Below are 20,973 nucleotides of genomic sequence, written 5' to 3'. Positions count from 1 at the left end.
AAATGCTTTCTGTGCAGAGGGTATAGGCTTCAAAGATTTTTTTCCCTGCTGTACGCACATTACCCATATGTCTACTGTGCTACAAAACATGTCATCTCTATTGACTTTTTAAGTGACTTTAGTCTGATATTTAAATAATATCCCCAGTGTTTAGTGCAATCCCAAACCATACATCTCTCATGCTGCAAAACTGTTGTTCTGTTAACTTTTTAAGTGATTTTAGTGTAATATGTAAAGAATATCCCTGGTTTCTGATCTCTGCCCCACCTGCCTGTGTATCTCTTATGCTGCAAAACTTGTTCTTGTTGTCTAATGGCCCTCGCAGCACTGCAGGATTGCCTTGTTAGTCTAAGGAAGTTTACAGGTATGACACCTCCACACACATCTATCCCCAACTACTGTGATGACTCAGGCAAACAGAAACCCCCAAGCACACACACACACACACACATATATATATATATATATATATATATATATATACATACGTGCACACACACACACACACACACACACACACACACACGTTCCATTCTCAGCTAGTGTGCGGGGAGTGCCTTCTGTATGGAGTCTGCATGTCCTCCCCGCGGATCGAGTGGCGTTCTGAAAGACATGTAAATGGGCGTGCCTTCATTGAAGGTTGGGCATAAAGCTGGCAACTCGGCACTGTGAACATCAACTGCCAATCATTAGCGGACTGGAGTTCTGCTGTGGTGACCCCTAACCGGGAAAAGCCGAAAGACAACAACAACATATACACACACACACACACACACACACACACATACACACACACACACACACACACACACACACACACACACACACACGCACCTCTACACTGACCCACATGTACACATCTCTCACAACTGCCTATCCATTAAAGCTCCTTGCTCTTGCTTCTAATGTAATTTCACACATTGACAGTAATTGGTGAACGTAAACTTTTGGCTGAGTTAAGTTTTGTGGCATCACTCAGCTGTGTAAATACCTCACTGCATGCATTTCCGGGTGAAAGTACATGGCTAATTAGCATAGTCTGTTCCCCTGAAATGCTTCGTTAGTATGTAGCTCAGCCAAGAAGGCAAACCCACTTGCGATGATCCTTCATTCTGTGTAGGATCACTGCAGTATGCCTGTTCCTGAATCAGAAAGGACCACCACTAGTGTGGTAGGACTTACTGCTGGTGGTATCCCTTTCATAATCCAGACCTTATTTTGTTCAGAGTCCTGTTAACCAGAGCCTTTCACAGAAAGCAGTAGGACTGTGGCAAAGAAACACTCCTGGTCATTACATTAGTCAATCACAGATGATGATTACCATTACATCAATAGTGCAGTACTGTATTTCCAAAGCTTTAGGCACACTTTCCACGCACCTTATTCGCTGTAAGGCTCAAGCAGAGTAGTATAAAGACAGTGGTTTGGGTGACATCACAGAACTTTCTTGTCATTGAGGCATCCACTTTGCTGAGACTTCATGGGTCTGGTGGTCAGCTACAGCTTCATATCTTTGAGTCGATAACTATCCCATTGGGGATACTTTCCATTTCCTGTGAGAAAAAGATATATTTCTTTCAGGATTTTTGTCTGGGACATAAGGCAAGTGTTAGCAAAACTAAGAGGTCCCTGTCATAATTACCTCAAAGTTTTACCTTTTAATCTGGGAAAACAGCAAGGTACTGTTCTGCTAAGTGCTTGTCAGTCACTGTTTTTGGTGGAGTAATGGGTGTGGGTCTCAGATCCTTGGACAGTCCCACCCCAGTCTGCAAGAAAATGGCTGTTATAGAAGCTTTGATCTTGACTTCACCTTCCACTTTGCCTTGACAATCTATGAGTGATTCCATTGTGGCCATATTATCTTCCTTGGACCGCTCATCGGTTTGTCTTTGTCATTCTGGTGCTGCTCCTCAGGAAGTTGCTAAGGACTGAGAGGCAGGCATGTCCTCTATGGCTGTTAGGCTGTCAAGTTCTGGCACAGGAGAATCACTCTTGCTGGCGCTAGAAAAGTGAATGGATATTGTTCCTTTATACACCACACTGCAGAGCTGGTTTCCCAGGGAAAACATTTTTGAGCCATTTTTCATTTGACATCCATAGGAAAAGGAAACATAAAATTAATTATTTTTCTCACTTGTGTCCCCTTCATCTAAGGCAAAGACGATTGGCTGGTTTGTGCCAGAGGCTTATTTAAAGCCATTCATTCACTACAATATAGGTCTTCCCTCCTCCTTTCTCAGATTCTGACTCTCAGTCTGAGGTACAGGAATTAGGATTAGACTGCAACACTCTACTCCCTACTCCAGGGAATGTGGGATCTGAGTCTGAGGAAAGCTTTTATTCAGATTTCCTTTCTGAACACTTGTCGTTTTTGACACAGTTACTGGGATGAAGGAATTATATCAGTGGTAAGAAAATAAAATGCAAGAGTCTCGGCAAAGTTATTATTTGATACAGGTAGATTTCCCTTCAACCTGCAACTATTCCACTCATTTTGCCAGCTTCAGTGAATGCTTTCTGTGCAAACAGTTTGCCTGCCAGCCACCAGCCCTTTAGAAAATATGATAAATGTTATAATGTTTCCCAGTCTCCTAAATTTATTTTTTTTAAAAACCTTAAATACCTTGTTGCAGCTAACTCTGTTCCAGTTGACAAAGATGGGAGAGTTTTTGATAGGTTTGGGAAGAAAGTTTATACTTCCACCTTAGCCTTCATAGTGAATTGTCAGGCTGACATCCAAGTTTCATCTGACTTCCTTTGACAGTATGAGAAAGTTAATTTTTGACCTTCATTCTTGTGTGTCTTGTAGGGCGGCCACGGTGGTGCAGCGGTTAGCGTTGCCACCTCACAGCAAGAGGTTCTCCAGTTCGATTCTTGGCTGGGGGTGCCTTCTGTGCAGAGTCTGCATGTCCTCCCAGTTCATCAGTGTCGCAGGACAGAGCACCAGCCGCAGAAGTCCTAAAAGTGTTAGGTTTGATGACTACAGCGATCTTGGCCATACCATTAGCAAGGATGCATATGCGGATTCTTCAATGGCTGATGTTCACCCAATAGTCCTGTCACGAACTTCCAGTGAGTCATATGATTTTGATTACAGACTCTTGCAAGAGTGATCTCCAGTGGTGGTTGACATCTCTTCATGTAACTATAGGATGTCCCTTTGTTCTACTCCCTCCAGTAGCCACTGTGACCACGGACGCTTCCCTGATAGGGTAGGGTGGGGCATTTTCAGGGAATGACTGCCCAAGGCACATGGACGGATCAAGAGTCACACCTGCATATCAATGTTCTGGAGATGAGAGCAGTACTTTTGGCATTGCAGTACTTTCAGAACTCTCTTCCACTAGGGACGATTGCAATTCAGACAACATGTCAGTAGTCTGGTACTTGAACAAGCAAGGCGGGACCAAGTCTTACCCCTTTGCCAAGAAGTTCTCCGAGTTTGGCAGTGGGCTGTCTCCTCCCAGCGCTTTCTGTTGGCAACGCACATCCCGGGGAGATCCAATGTGATAGCAGACAAACTGAGCAGGGAAATTTTGTTGAAACATGAGTGGTCCCTCAAACAAGAGATTGCGGACAGGATTTTCCGCAAATGGGGCCAGCCTTGCTGCGATCTTTTTGCCAATCATGCCAACGTGAAATGCAGAAGCTACTTTGCCCTGATTCCCCCTCGAGGAGAACCCCTGAGAGATGCACTCGTACACGATTGGCACCTGGGTCTCCTCTATGCATTCTCTCCAATCCCTCTAATTCCCAGACTTTTACAGAAAACAATGTTGCTGGGAAGGACTATCATCCTCATAGCCCCTCATTGGCCTTGGCAGATTTGGTTCCCATTTTTTCATCATCTATTAGAGGATCCATGGATTCTGGACCCAGATCCAGACCTTATGACACATCCGTTGGGGGACCTCCATCCTTCATTGCAGTCTCTGAAGCTCACAGCTTGGCTGCTCCAGTTCCCCTCATAGCCAGACTTCATGATCTTTCTGACGAGACAAGGCAGATCCTCTTGTCATCCCATAAGCCGTCCACCAGAAGACTATTTCTTAGTAAGTGGAAGAGGTTTTCCATATGGGCTTCTAAGCAGAACATTGATCCTTATCAAGCCCCTTTGACGTCCATTTTAGAATTTCTGACTATGATTTTTAATAAAGGAGCTGCAGCTGCTACAGTTTGGGTCCAGTTGGCTGCTATATCTAACTTTCATCTCAGAGTGGACGGGCTAAACATAATGTCCCACGAGTTGTTGAAAACTCCTTATTCTCCTTGGAATCTAAACTTTGTTGTCTCACATAATTTTTCCCCCATTTGAACCAGCATCATCGTGTGATCTCAAATTTTTATCATGGAAAACCATATCTCTGGTGGCTATTACTTCTGCCCGCAGAGTGTCAGAACTTCAAGCCTTATCTATCAGCCCTCCTTATTTGATTTTTCATGCTGATAATAGTATCTCTTAGGATAAACCCCTCTTTTTTACCCAAAGTTTGTTCAGAATCCAATATCAACCAAGTCATTGAGTTGCCAGTCTTCTTCCCTAACCATTCCAACAAATTAGAGTACATGCTGCACAAACTTGATGTTCACAGACAGCTCAGATATTATTTGGACAGAACAAAAGATGTTAGAAAATCAGACCAGCTCTGTGTCTTTTTCTGAAGCCAGAAAAGGTAGACCAGTGGCTGAAACAACGCTTTCTAAATGGCTATCTGATTGTATTACTTTTGTTTATTCAGCTGCTAATATGCCCTTACTGCACAAGATTAAAGCTCATTCTACCAGAGCAGTTTCTACTACTTCTGCATTTCAAGCCAAGTTACCCTGTGATAACATTTGTTTCTGCAGTCACTTGGTCTAAACCTCATATCTTTATCACTCATTACAAAGTTGATAAGGCCTGCAGGGACAGAGCTTCCTTTGGGTCTATGGTTCTGAAGAATGTACTCCCGTGAGCCACTCGAGATTGAGGGTGCTAGGGACGCTACCCATCAGTGAAGAATGAATGGCGAGATTGAACAGCTTCACATTAAAAAGTTATGTACTCACCATAACGTTCCATGTGAGTTTTTCCATCTCGCCGTCATTCTTACGTCCCTCCCTCCATCCCCCACCTGGATGATAGTTGACCTAGAGGCTGGTCTCATCCTGGTTATTCAATCCTTCTTTCTCTTGGGAGAGTAGTTCTCTTACAAGGGATATGGAACACGCAGCAAACAAGGTCTGAGGTAAATCCAGCAGTGCATCATGGGATAATGGGCTTGGTCTCGAGCTACTGGTAAACCTTGAGCTTTGCTAACGGCTGTGTTGGAGCCGATGGATGAGCTCCGAACCCATCAGTGAAGAATGACGGCGAGATGGAACAACTCACATGGAACGTTATGGTGAGTACATAACTTCTTTTTTTTTTTTTTTTTGGGGCATGGGGTCATCAATAAATTGCTTACTTTGTACTTTTCCTTTTTTATTTATCTGCGTATCTTCTAAGTTTTTCTGTCTGCTATTTTCAGTTTATTAGTTGTGATAGTGCCCAATAGATCCTGATCTGTGATAACACTGCGCATTGCTTTTATCATGTCTGTCTTTCTGAGTATTTTTGTTGACGAGTTCCGTTTCTATCCTCTTCTAACAGTTGCACTTCTTGTCTTAATTGCTTTATAGGTTTCTCTATTTGATACTTCCATGATGGCATTTGATTTCTCACCTTCCTTTCTGCTCTGATTTTTTTGTAAAACTTTATCTGTTATTAATTTAGTTGCACAATAGTATATCCTGTTTACTTCTGTTATATCACATGAATCTCTACGAACAGTCCTAATTACTGTATTTATATGTTTTATCATATTTCTCACTCCTACCTGGATCAAATGCTGTCTCTGGAGATAGAGGCTTTACTCCCTGATGAAAGATGGAAAAGTTTTTATTCAAAAGTATTTCTGGTGCCAAAGAAAGAAGGGCTTTGAAAACCTTAGACCTTTCTTTTTTAAATCTTCACATCAAGATTATATAATTCAAAATGCTGTCTTTATAATCTCTGTTACCTGTCACTCCACCTCATAGTTTTCTGTTAACCCTGGATTTAAAAGGTGCTTATTATCACATTCCAGTTCTTAAAGATTTCAGATGCTTTTTAAGATTTTCCAAGCTCCTGTAGTAGCCCTTTGCAGCTTACAGGGCATTCGCATTTTTCCATGTTTAGATGAGTGACATATTTTTGCAGGCTCTTTCACCTAGAGAAAACCTCTCCCATTCTGTCTCGCAGGATAGTGTTTCTAAGATGTCTTTTAAATGCATTCCTGGCTTTTCTTCAGCAGAACAAAGTGGAATTTTACAAGGAACAGTTTCTGACATTTTCCAGTGATAGACTGGTGTCTACCAGTACTGTGACCCAAAATAGACTGATACTACAGATACCCTGATCCTCAGCAATTTCAGTCGTTCACCTTGTGTAGTTTGAGTACTGTTGTGCTCAAATACTAAAGTAGACAAGGTACTTTACTACTAAGTGTTAACCCCCTCACTTTCCTGTTGTTACAGTGTTGACCCTCCTCACTTTCCTGTTGTTAACCAAGGCACAGGCCGTCTGTATGAATAGTATACTTAAAGACCATGTATTCAGGTGAAATTATGACTGACTCACATTTGGAATGGGTAAAGAAATACTGTAGCTTAGTTTATTATTTTATATTATATTATATTATATCGTATTACGTATTGTTATTAACATTTGGGCCATGACAGACCCCTTTTCAGACGAAGTCCAGGGAGGAAAAGCCCCACAGTTAACAAATACTGTAAGATATCATACAATATAATACAGCAAATGTTAAGTATTGCATCCAAAAAAAAAAAAAAAAAGGAAGAGCTAGAGCCTGAAAATCATTATTAATTTTAAGTTATTGAATTTTCAAATTATTCATTTGTAATTTTATGTGAAATGTCAGTGGAATCATAGTTAATGCAACTTAAATTGGACTATTTACAGCACATATATGCCTTTATCAGAATACATGGTATGAAAAAAAAATTTTAAATGCGTCTTTTCATGTTGACAAGTGCCCCCTGTGGTCCTCCCTTACAGCCTTTTGTATTTTATTGCACCCGGACCAAAACTGCTCTGTGAATATTTAAAAACCGAACACAGCTGCAGCAATAATCAGTTAAACCTACTAATAATGACTGTTACTTATACTGATGAACAGTACATAATGCATTGTAAAGCAGCATTGAACTACAGAATGTAGATGCACCAGTAACTAACCAAACTACTAGTGACTGTTGCAACATTTTTTTCCTGTTTGGAAACTAAATAAATATATTAAAGAAAAACTGCTTTGGAAGTAACTTAAATTGAACCATACCTCTCAAACTCTTGGCTCAAAAATTTGGACAAAGCCTGACAGACTCCAGAGGATAAAGGCCCAAAAATATGAACAGATTTTAAATATTGCTCTTCTAAACTTAGAAAGTTCTTAGAATAACAGGATTTGTCTTGGCATGCATTTTTCTGAAGGGTATAAAGCCTGAAACACAAATGTGTATCATTATTTAGTGACTTCAATACTCTGATCATCCCAGTGATTTGCCAGAAAATCGCAAATTCTGTGAGGAACAGACCAAAAAAATATGAGGCAAAAATCTGGACATTCTGTAAAAAAATCATGAGAGTTGAGAGGTATGAATTGAACTATTTTAACTGGTTCTCTTGTGCCAGAATCACTGTCAATAAGCAAAATGTTTTGTTGCAAATAACTTTGTGTAGATATGGCACTAAAATCTTTTCTGTGTTTTTCTCATCAGTGGTTTCTTAAGTGACTAGCCTGCTTGAGTCACCTCTCCCTCAAAATCTGTTTGTGTTATGGGATCCAAATGATAAGAGATGTTATTCTACATGAATCTTGTGAGAGTATTATAATTTCACAGGTGTGAGAACTGCATAAAACAAGACTGACCAGAATACATAGCTACCCTGTTCAGGCATAGGAACAGGTATGCTAAACATTGACAATTTACCCTGTAAACAAACTTCATTTACTTCAGAATAAATTACAGAACAGAGTCTTTCATTTCCAAATATCAACTTCCTTTTCTTTCAAGAGACTTTTCTGGTTTTACTACAGAATTTCTTCTTGTAAGATTTTAGTAACATAATTAGTGACATTTATAGTATCACAAAATAAGTTTGTGGTGCAGTGGTAAAAGAAAAGGGGCACAAACCTCATTACATATACTGCTACATGTTCTCTTCATTCAACGTCTTACTGTAGTGCTGGAGTAATTTTACTGCATAGTGCCTTATTTTTACGGATTTACCTTATGGTAGTAAAGTTTGGTGAATTACTTTATTTCCTGTTTCTCCAAACTTAAAGGAATTTGTAACTTGTAGCTTGTAGCTCACAACACATTGCTGACTTCCACTTGGTCTTATTGGCAAGTGCTGTAACTCCCATAAGCCCATCCTAGTTAACAACTTATCCCTACCACCATTCAACCCTACTGTACTGCGCTGCATAAGCCTTACCAGAACCCCAAAACTCACACCTTATCCTTAACCATAGCACTCTCCTGCCTAACTCTGAAGTCCCCTCTCTCTTCGTAAACCTAAAACTCCACTCTTCCCTCCCTAAACCCAGAGTCCAAAATTGCTACCTAACATTAAAACTATCCTTCCACCACCTCCTAACCCTAAACTCCCACTCTGCTACTAAAACCCCCTTCCAGGTCCCCTAAAATCATTTGATTGTTCTCTAACCCTAAAATTCCCTTTCCCCTTCCTAACGCTAAACTCCCTTCCCACTCCCAAACCTAAAGCTCCCTTCTCTCTAAACCTGAATCCCACCTCCTGTTCACTGCTTGAAACTCTAACCTGCACTCCTACCCCTTTCCACTCCCTCCCAGTGGTTGCCAAACTTACCTTGCTTGAAATTGTGCTGCTGTTTCCAGGCATGTTGTGTTAGCTCTACTCTATTTGCATGTCTGCCACACTTCATCCAAATAGGTAGTTGAGTTTGAGTATGGGCAGCCAGCCATGAAACCTGTAAGATGACTGTCCTTGGCTGATAGATAGTGGCCTTCAAGCTCCTGGGACTTGCACATGTGTTATAGGCCCCATTTTAATACTGTATACCTAACCAAGTGAAATTCTTTTTTTGATACTGCATATATTTTAGAATTTTATTGTATTTATATTACAGTTTAATTCCACTGGCTGTCTTTCTTTGTGAGCGCACCATAGTTATGGGTAGTGTCCTGTCCAGGGCATATCTGACTATTTCATCTGACACTATTGCATTACTTAATTACCACCTGTCAGAGAATCTTGGTACCACTTTAGAATTCTACCCAAATGTTGAGATCCACTGTTATGGTGACCTTCTTCAGTGTGTTTGTGAATAAAGTACAAACTATCGCAGTTAAGTATTCAAGTCGAAGTAACAGTAAACCTACCTTCATTCTATTCCCACTACTGGACAAAGCCATAAGGAGAGAGAGGTGAAGGAAGTAGCTGCCACAGGTGTAAGCTGTTAGGGTACACAGTCCGCACTGTAGCTACTGTAGTGAAATGTGGTCTCTGAAATCAGTACTGACAATGATCTAATCTGTTGCAGTCATGAAACGTCTGTTTAAATGACAGGCAAACATTTGCTTTTGGTCTGATAGGAACTGTATTCTACAGTGTAACAAAAGTGTTTGACAAAGAGTAGTTGTGTTGATATATAACAGTTCTTTACTTACAAGAATACATTTTTTTATCAGAGTTTATATACTTGTATCAAGGGAGTTGCATAGCAGCTTTCTACAGTTGAGTTTAGCAAATGTGTTGAAAGATTTTTTTTTCTTTTTTTGTTTGCAACTTACAGAGGTCTTGAGGACTTTTAATGATGCTTAGATTGTAGGGAACTCATTTTTGGTCCTTATCGTCTGACTGGGTGGGAGTACCAGATGGAGGGAGGTGTCAGTCTGGCTACATGTATTTCTGCTACTTGGGGTTAGTATGAACATTGAAAGAAAACTGCAGCTGAGGATAAAGTGAGACTCTGAACCACACCAAATGGAAAACTCATGGGTAGCCTAATGGTTAAGGTGGTTGCCTTACAAACACAAGGTACAGGGTTTGAGTCTCACAAGGGATAATTGGCTAGGCTTAAAATGGCTCGCAAGGGCAGTTAGCCTAGTACCAACCTATGAACCAAGTACGATCCAAGTATAACTTTGTTTTATTCAAACCAAAACACAAAGGACAATAAAAGCCGTAAGCGCTTTCGTCCCGTGACAACAGAACTTCATCAGGCAATAAAATAATATTGCAGCAAGCTTTTAAACATATTCACAAGTATCCTAATTATTTCTGTCCACGCCCCCTTAAAGCTGTAAAACCAAATTATTATAAATACATACTATTTTGTAATAAATATACATAAAAATACATATAAATAGACAAACATACATTTTTAAAAACATAAAACTACTATACTTTCTATATATAGTGGTACATTAAATTTTATACTTTTATCTTCTTAAAGCTTTTAGATTTGACAGGGAACTAATGGATACTTTTTTGTTTAAACCTGGCCAGTTAGTAGAATCTAATAACAACTGCCAGTAAAGTTCCCTTCTTTACAATAAGGTAGACCAAGCTCCACCCCTAATGTCTGTTAAAATGTTCTCTATTATAAAGAAACAAAAGGAATACCCTTCATTCTCCGAAATATGTTTATATAATGCATTTGTCTCCTTCACTTTTATATCATATAAGTGCTCATAGACATGTCTTTTAACTTTCTATCTGTTTTTCCAATGTAAAAACAATTACATTGGTTACACGTAAGGCGCAATGTACTATTCTCTCTGAATCACAATTATATTTACACCATATATTAATAATATTATTAATATTGAATACACCTCCTTTTTTTATGTATTTGCAAAACCAGCACATTCCACAGTTTTCATCTGCCCATTCTTATTGTCATTGCTCAAAGTAAATTTTCTTTCATATGAACACTTTAAGTTCTTACCTCTTTTAAATATAATGGATGGTCTCTCATCTATGTGTGTGATCTAAAAGTTCTATCCTGACTCAGGATACACCAATTCTTATTTAAGATTTTCTTTATATCCATACTGTCAATTGTATATACAGTAATAAGTGAGGTATTATAATCCCTATTCATGATCTCATTATTGTCAGGAATTCCACCCATCATATACCCATTCTGAGATGATGCTTCAGATAGAAGGGGAACATAAAATTTTCTTTCCCTTTTATTAACAACCTCCAACAGGATATCCATGACTAATTTCATAGGGTAACCTCTCATTAAAAACATAGCTTTTAAACATTCACATTCGTACAAGAATTCTTCAGAACTTGACACCATATGGGCAGCACGGACAAATTGTCCTTTTATTATTGCTTTTTTCTGTTTCTGTGGATGGGTACTAGTATAGTGTAGTAATGAATTGGAATATGTCTCCTTTCTATATATTCTGGATGTAAAATTCTTTGTATTGTAATCTTTTCTTATCATAATGTCCAAAAATGCTATTTTTTGTTGATCAGTGTTATGTGTAAACTTCAAAAACTGAGTTGCGGAACAAATATATGCTATAAATTCACTAATTAAAGCATAAGGGCCATCCCATAAAACAAAAATATCATCCAGAAAACAAGTATAATATCTAATATGATTAAAAAAATCAGAAGAAAATAAATATTTCTTCTCCCACTGCATTACTACTATATTTGCATGCAAACCCCCTCATGCTGACCCCATAGCCACACCTTCTTGCTATAGGTAAATTTCATTATTAAACAGAATAAAATTATTTTTCAAAATAATTTCCATAAGTTGAGTATACATTACCACATTAAAGTGTTCAACCTTTTTTTCATATAGATACTCATTAAACCATCATTATGGGGGATGACTGATTACATATCTTTTATATCTATGGTTAAAAATATATAGGAATCTTTGAATGGAATTTCATTAATAGCCCTCAAAAAGCTCCATGAATCTTTGCAAGTATGGGCCTCATTGTAAACAAAATGCTTTAACGTGGAATCTAAATATTTTGCAAGTGGTTGTGTAATTGAACCCTTTGAGTCAACTATGGGATGCATGGGGGGGTTGTTACAGATTTTTGTATAGTTTCGGAAGCCCAGACATCACTGAAACCCTAGGATGTATAACTGTTAAGTAGTTAAAACATCTATGGTTATAAAACCATCAATGAATAAATCCTGCAGTTCGTTTTTAATTTTTAGATATGCTCTATTCAACTAATTTAGAGACGATTTTGCATAAGTTTCTCCATCAAGTATAAACAACATTTTTTCAACCAAGTTCATTACAACAATTCCCCCTCCCTTATCAGGTTTCATGATTCTTATTTTGGCTAATAGACCATTAATCTCCTTAATAATGGCTCTTTCCTTCAAATTCATGTCATCAATCAACTTGTGTTTAGATATTAAATTCCGTATGTCGAGTTCACATATTTTTTCAAATAATAAAACCATTGGGTGTAATGGGGGGGGGGTTATATGTACTCGATACTGTCAGAGGATTAATAAACTGCTCTGTAAATGAATTCTGGAACAACACTATAAAATTCAATTTACGTGTGTATAGTTTCAAGTCCATTCAGGTAGTGGCCAAATTACTACGCTGCCAAGGTACATAGGTAAAACCTTTTGAAAACGCATCACAATGTTTAATACTAAAATTCATATTTGAAAAATTATACACCTTAAAATCACCCGACCTGTTTGTGGTGACATCACATGTTGGTAGGATATAATCACCATTCTCCATATTGAGTGAGGTCACTACTAATTCATCACTGTTTGTTTTCATCAGGGTGAAATGGCACTATTTCCTGTTGTTCCACCCTCTGTTGTAATAATTCCTCCCTCCCCTGCTGTTGTTCACACCCCCTCCCCCTGTTCCACTGATTGTTCGAATATGGGAGGGTTGAATAATTCTCTGACCTCATATTGTCCTGTTGGGGGGGCCCTGTTTTTCAGGTGTTCTGAACGTCTCAGAGGGGGGTATTCTTCCATGTCTAAAAAGTTTCTTCCTCCTCTTCATGTACAAAATTAACATGGGAAGCATTATTAACACTTTATCCATAGGTAACATTATTACTATTGTACTTCTTCCCCCATTCTTGAGAGGGCGGAGGATTTGGGTATGCACTTCCTTTACCATATTCAGTAATATCCCTACTCAATGTTATAATTTTACGACCTTTTATTTCATTAGTAAGTTGATCAACACTGTTAAAAATTCTAAAATGTTCACTTCTAAAATCATTGTATTGTCTATGTGCACAAATAACATGATCTAAATCAGTTACTTTTTCTACTGATTCATTAATAAGTTGATCATTGTTTTTTACTATTAAATTCATATAATCAGAACCATGCTGATCAAGTAAAGCAGTTAATTCATGAAAAAATGCAGAAACAGCTTTTAAACCATTTGGATATCTTCACATATGTAACCCTTTTGGGACAACCTTTTCTTTTAAACATTCAACAAAATGTGCATTATCTAATTGCAAGCATTTTATTATAGATAAATAATCAAATTCCTCTAATAAATAATGTAGGCTTTTATTACCAGTCTCACTTCTGTTTGTTTGTCCATTCTGTAAAGATATAGTTGCTGTCAACCAGTCTTTCAATAGTGGAACGTTAGTGGAATTCTGCGAGCATGGTTCTCCATCAATGCGTTGTCCACATGGAATAGAGCTACCAGAGGTAGCAGTAATGTTAATGTTCGGCTCCGAAGTCGAATTACCGCTTGACATGGAAGGTTGAGAAGAATTGTTCAAGTTAAAGTTACTTAGTATTGCCATAGATTAGAAGACACCATTTCTCCTTCTCTCACTGTGTTCGACATACATCTTATGTCAACAGGGGGGGGGTGGTAAATAAAGAATCAACCTTTTGGCTTAAACTCTGGAGAATATTCGTCAAATCCAGTACTGCTTTCTGTAAAGCATTGAATTCACTGCTTTTTACTTGAGGTTCATTAGCGACTCCCAAACAATCCTCATCTGCCATAACAAACTGAAAAGGCAACGGAAAACACAAAGAAACCACTGAAAGAAAACTGTAGCTGAGGATAAAGTGAGATTCTGAACCACACCAAATGGAAAATTCATGATCCCAAGTATAACTTCAAGTTTTATTCAAACCAAAACACAAAGGACAATAAAAGCCGTAAGTGCTTTCGTCCCGTGACAAAAGAACTTCATCAGACAATAAAATAACATTGCAACAAGCTTTTAAACATATTCACAAGTATCCTAATTATTATACTATACTATACTATATTATTAATACTTCCCTATTGAATCTAAAGGCTTTAAGAAGATAAAAGTCTAAAATTTAATGTACCACTATATATAGAAAGTATAGTAGTTTTATGTTTTTAAAAATGTATGTCTATTTATATGTATTTATATGTATTTTTATGTATACTTATTACAAAATAGTATGTATTTATAATAATTTGGTTTTACAGCTTTAAGGGGGCGTTGATAGAAATAATTAGGATACTTGTGAATATGTTTAAAAGCTTGCTGCAATGTTATTTTATTGTCTGATGAAGTTCTGTTGTCACGGGACGAAAGCGCTTATGGCTTTTATTGTCCTTTGTGTTTTGAAGTTATACTTGGATCGTACTTGGATCATGAATTTTCCATTTAGTGTGGTTCAGAGTCTCACTTTATCCTCAGCTGCAGTTTTCTTTCAGTGGTTTCTTTGTGTTTTCCATTGCCTTTTTTAGTATGAACATTCTTATCTAGCTTGAAACTTCTGGGGGTAATGCATTCCTGCATTTATATTTCCTTGTTTCTTTAGCTAGAACTTTTTAATCTTCATACTACTTTATCAAAATTCATTGTGATTATCCACAGTAAAAGGTGTATTTATTTCACAAGAATATTAAGCTCTATTTGGAACAAGTCCGCTATTAGTAAGATATTTTGTGCAGTTTAGTGGATAACTAGGAACCTTTCTTTCTAGAGCAGTGCTGGTTACTTTTTATCTATCTATATTTAATTTAGTTTTATCTTACTTCTGTGACATGTCTGCTATACATCCCACAATTCTTTTACATGGTAATTTGCGTACCACATGTACATGCCCCTGGGAGGAAGTTCAGGTTGAAAGATATAAAGGAAAGAGCACTTCTCTGACATGCTGAAGGTGCTTTTGCCAGGAATGGCTGTAGATGGCAATATCTTGGTAAGCAAGGGCAAACCCTCCTGCTAGGATATGATCTGCCAGCCTCTGGAAAGTCGATGGGGCAATTTTCATCCCAAAGGGCATCTTTGTGAACTCATACAAGCCAAAAGGTGTCACAAAGGCTGACCTCTTTCTAGCTGGGGGTCACGGGCACCTGCCAGTAGCCCTTGGTAAGATCAATGGTAGTAACCTACTTATCCCCACCAAGCTGCTCTAGGGAATCATCTGTCCTAGACATGGGGTAAGCATCTGACTTTGTGTGACTATTTAATTTCCTATAGTCCACATAGAACATGGTGCTACCATCCTTATTTGGCACCAGCACCACTGGGGAGGCCCAGGGACTGTTGGACTTCTGAATTACCCCTCGTTCCAACATTTCCTGTCTCTCCTCCCTCAGAGTCTGTTTGACTCTCTCAGGCACCCTATAAGGGGCCTGCCTAATAGGCCTTTGGGGGTCCTGTATCCACCTGGTGCTGCAACAAGTGGGTGTAGCCTGGTTTCCCCAGTGAACATGACCCCATACTGCTCGGATTTCTTGAACCTGGGTAGGAGATAGCTGCTGGGACAGACTCCTCCTGCAATCCACTGCAGATACTCCGCACAAGGGCCTCCCTGTCATGGTAAGGTTTCAACATGTTAACATGGTACAATCTGTGTCCCTGCCTCCTGCCTAGTACTTCTGCTTTGTAGTTAACATTACTGACCTTCATTACCACCTTGTAGGGCTCCTCCCAGGCTGCTTGCAGGTTGTTGTGTCTAACAGGAATGAGAACCATTAACTTCTGCCTATAGCATACTTTCTAACTTAAGCATTCCTGTCATACCAGAACATTTTCTGCTGTTGGACTTCTGCCATGTTCTCTTGGGCCAAGCTCATGAGTTCCTTGAGCCTTGTCCTGAGGTTTAGGACATATGCCACAACAGACTCCTTGTGGGATTCACACTCACCCTCATCTCAAATTAAATCTTCACCGTATGCCCATACAACAGTTCAAAGGGTGAAAAACCTGTGGATTCCTGGGGCACCTCTCTGTAAGTGAACAACAGATGGGGCAAATATTTGTCCCAATCCCTCTTAAACTGGTCTGCAAATGTCCGTAGCATGGAATTGAGTGTTGAGTTTAACCTCTCAACAAGACCATTAGTCTGGGGATGGTAGGGGGTGGTCTTTTGGTGCTTCACCCCACAGCACTTCCACAGACAAGCCAGCAGGTCTAACATAAAATAGGCACCTCTGTTAGTCAGTATTTCTTTTGGTAAACCAACCCATCTGAAAATCTCTAATAAAGCATTTGCCACCTTTTCTGCCTCAATGGAGGACAGAGCCACTGCCTCAGGGTATCTTGTAACATAATCTACTACCACTAGGATATACTTTTTCCCTGTGGAACTTGGGATACTCAGAGGCCCCACAGTATCCATAGCTACTTTCTAAAATGACTCCTCAGTCACAAGCAAAGGCATCAAAGGAGCTTTCACCTTGTCTCCTGCCTTGCCTACCTTTTGGCACTGCTCACAGGTCCTGCAGTACCTTGTTACATCTCTGGAAATCCCAGGCATATAGAAGATGTTCTTCATCTTTCACTGTTGCAGTCATCACATTTGGGTTATCTGCCTGCAGGTAGCCCTCAGTTGGCCCGAATACCAGAGTCTTGGGATTTCTGCATCGGATGCTGTCACCTCTTCCATGATGTCAAGTCGTCAGGGGTATAAAACATGCAGCCGACACCATTACAGCAGTCTTTCTTGCCATGAAGGAGCCCAAAGCAGAAACAGTTTGCAAGTGCCAGTCGGCCGCTACCTGAAATTTTAGTTTTTCGAGTTTCAAACCTGAAGTCTTCTAAAAATAAGTACCCCACTGGGGATCTGTTTTTCTTGCTATAACAATTGTCTTACCTGTGGAAAGCAAATACCTCACAGAGATTTTCATTCTTACTTTGTCACTTGTTTAGGCCCAGACCACAGAGTTCCTCACTGTTGGATTTATGCCTTGTTTAACACCCGAACTATTCATCATTGGGCTATCTTTGTCACTAAATTCTTTCGCTCTCATTCTCTGTATTCCGAAATGGCTTCAATAAGCCATCCGACTACCGATCTTCTGAACAAACATAAGGATAAAGACAGAGACAGACCGCATAGGTCCAAAACTGCCGATGATGCTTCCGTCAAGCTAGTCACCAGTCCACCGGAACTCAGTGAGGCGCCTTCACAGCCCCTGATACCCACTTCTACAGATTTGCAGGCCTCTGCTGAGACCCATTTGAAGTCCGGTATGCAGCGAGTTGCTTCTTCGACTATGGAACCTATGGATGTCTCTACCTTGGATGGGTCCAGCGCCGCTGTGCAGGCACCGGCTTCTGAGGGTGTATTTTGACCTTCCGATGTTTGTATTAAACCAACAACTTCATTTTTGGCTAAAACTACCAAGTTTTTTCAGGCCCAGAGTTTGCAATACGCCTAGAAAACCAATGACCAAAGTGCATGCTCAAGCTCCCATGCCACAAAAACAAATGCTTAGAATGGCTGAAGACTTTATTACTCTAATTGGGGGAAGCCAGCCTTCCCCCTGCTAAAAGACAAATAATTGAATTTCCTTCTGATTCTATAGACCAGGAGTCCAATGACTCTGACCCTTCTGATTACCAGGACATACTCTTATCTATCTATGAGGATTCTGATGCAGAGGATTCCATTCCCTCTGCCTCTCCTCCAGAGGATTTTTCTTTTGGTGAAACCTTGCATACCTTAAGAGAGTATTTCCGCTGGGAATGCCAGAACTATGCTCAGTCCAAAAAGAAACTCAGAGAATTTTTAGATTTCCCAGGGACCTAAAGGCATTATGGCTACTACAGCCAAAAACCCTACCCCTTCAGACAGGGATTCTAGAGCTTTAGACAGATGGGGCAGAAAGGTTTATACCTCTGCTACTCTTGCCATCAGGGCTTTGAATTGCCAGTTTCACATGTTGAAGTACCAGCAACATATTATGGAATTAATAAAACAAAAAATGGTGTTACTTCCAGATTGTGCAGAAAATAAAGATTTACAAGAGTTAATGCATTCTGCAAACCAAGTTAGTAAACATACTTTGCAGTGTGGGTTTGATGTCTTAGAAGCATCTTGCAGGGCTGCTGCCACTGGGTCTGTACTGAGAAGGCATGTTTGGCTAAAGGAACCAATCTTGTCAGACCATGTCAAAGCAAAATTACTAGATGCTCCATTAAATCAGGATCATTTGTTTGGCACAAAAGCAGAAGTAGTTCTTAAAAAGATGGAGGAAAAAGCTAAATCTACAACTGTCAAAGATTTCTTACAGGTGCAGCCACCTAGATTCAATAGGCACTGACCTTCTAAAAACTGGTCCTTTCCAGTCCCTCCCAGGCCTTCTCAGTCCAAACCCAGGGAAAACAAACCACCAAGAAGACAGTCTCAGGGTATGCAGAAATCTAAACAATGGAGTGCTCCCACCTCTAAATCAGGGAGTGGTAAGCCACCCCCTTATGGAAAAAGTTCACAATGACTTTTCAATCATCCTTCCCAGCCATGCCCAAGTACTTGCACTCCTAGGAGGGAAACTCACCCTCCATGCAAAAACTGGATGTCCATTACTCAGGACCGATGGGTTCTAAAGATTGTATCTCAGGGATACAGATTCTACTTCCACTCACTGCCAACCCCAAGCGGGTTGCCAGACCTACCTCCAAACCAGTGGGCAGAGGCTCAAAAACAAGTGCTTTCCCTTCTCTATATCAGGGCTATTCAACCAACTCAAGTCTCTTTAGCTCCAGATGGATTTTTAAGTCCTCTGTTGGTTGAGCTGTCCATTCTCTGAGTGTTGTACATCTCCACAGCCAGTCTGATCATCCTCCTGGTTGCCATTTTCTGATGCAGCTGTGACGAAAGCTGCAATCATGTCTGCTTTAGTCAGCTTTCCATGTACCATTCCTTTAGCCTGGCACATCTTGGCTAACTGGCTCCTTGTCAGCTTGCTATACTCCTCTGTTGACATACTTGCCTGCTCTCCCTGACTAACTAAGCTAACAAAAGAAATAAAACCATTATGATCTGAACTCTGAATGTTCACTGCGTTGCTGATTTTAGAGTACCAAATCACCTTCAGTGATCACTGTACACAAGCTACAGGAATTCACTATCAGCACCATGACAAGCCAGTTAATATGTGATGTGGCTAACTCACCACAATCAATTAATATTTGATCTGGATATCCTGCCACTGCCAGACAATATGTGATGCCCGTGCAGTGGCCCAGTAATCAAGGATCTTCAATCCTCACCACTAGCACCAGTGAGGGGGGGGGTCCACATTGGGAGGATAACAAGTAAACACACAGTAAAGTACACTTTCCCTTAAGAGCACACAGAGATCACAGTCAGTCTGGGGCTGGTTTCTCCCTTTCTCTCCAGATCCCCAGTAAGACTCCCCACTGGCACAGCTATAGGGTACAGATCTCAGCCTAGTGGTCATGCCAAAACCTCCAGCACCCTCTCTGTCCAACCAGTGCTTTGTGTCCCTGCCCAAGTAGCTGACACACACACACACACACACTTTAAGATATGAGTTATATGCAAACACATAGCCACTCTTGGGGAAGGCTGGCACAACTTCTCCAGCGATGCCTCCTTCTCTCCAGGCTATAAGGTAGAAATCACTGCCACCAACCACTATTTATCAGCTACTAATAAGGCCCTTACCAAAGGGTGTCCAGTTTTACTGTGCAATATTATTATTATCCAATTAGTAAGTGTGACAAACAGCAAGGCTATTGGAGTGGCTTTGTACAGTATCATCAAATACATGCAAGTACTCTAGAGCTTAAATTATCTCTACACAAAACAGCCACAGTTGAAAGGATTTAAAAATATTTAATAATAAAAACACAAGACAATACTTGTTACTTCAACACAATAACATTACAGTGTTGTAGGATAGTCTGACAAATACAGAAAACAGCTAGACTAATCTGGCTAAATTCCTATCTAACTCTTAAGAGAAATCACGGTTCTAAATGTTACTTACATACAGAGCAAGCAAGTGCTGGTGAGTGGATGGTCTTACTAGATCCAAGACAAGATACAAAATGATGATCTTTCTTTCTGAGATAGCCCTTAAATTGATAATATACAGTACTGCTGAATCATTTCATATTACATCATTCTTGACACCTCTGCTGAAGTTTCCCAGGCTCACAGAACTCAAAATTTAACATATCTTTGGTAGCCTTGCATCTGTCAGGAAACCATAGCAATAAAGGACACTTTACATGTAAAAATCTAATAATTTTCTCAGTTGTAAAACAATAGAAAGAATTTCCTAGCCCAGACATCCTGTCTACGAGCTTGATATCAAACACAGTTGTAAAATTCTTTCCTTAACAGCTTGCACTGTGGTTACATTTTTGAAGCTCAGTACAATATATAGTTTAATCATAACATATAGTTCTCTCTACATTTGTAAAACAAGCCTGTGGATTATATTAATGTTTACAATGACATAGAATTATCTACAAAATTCTATCTGGCTGGGCTGGCAGCCCCTAAGTTTTTCACAAGGTGTTATCTGTGCATCCCAATGTTTTTTTATGACTGCTTTATGAATTATAGGGATCTGATTGAGTATGCTCCTTTACCCTTTGATTCAACTGATGGGCCCCTTCATTAGTTGCAAAGAAGCCACAAAATGT

The 20,973-nt window shown here is 39.6% G+C and overlaps 1 protein-coding gene across 3 annotated transcripts in view; it reads left to right on the top strand.

Moving 5' to 3' along the window:
- LOC122811577 (butyrophilin-like protein 9) overlaps nt 1-20,973 on the top strand; it is a 1,542,349-nt gene that overhangs the window by 535,890 nt on the left and 985,486 nt on the right. The gene's annotated exons all lie outside the window — the stretch shown is intronic.

This window comes from Protopterus annectens, chromosome 9.part0, assembly GCF_019279795.1.
Source record: "Protopterus annectens isolate FY-2018-M chromosome 9.part0, PAN1.0, whole genome shotgun sequence".
NCBI classification, from domain to species: domain Eukaryota; kingdom Metazoa; phylum Chordata; order Ceratodontiformes; family Protopteridae; genus Protopterus; species Protopterus annectens.
Note: the sequence above shows the minus strand (reverse complement) of the source record. Positions and strands in the feature narration are given on the sequence as shown.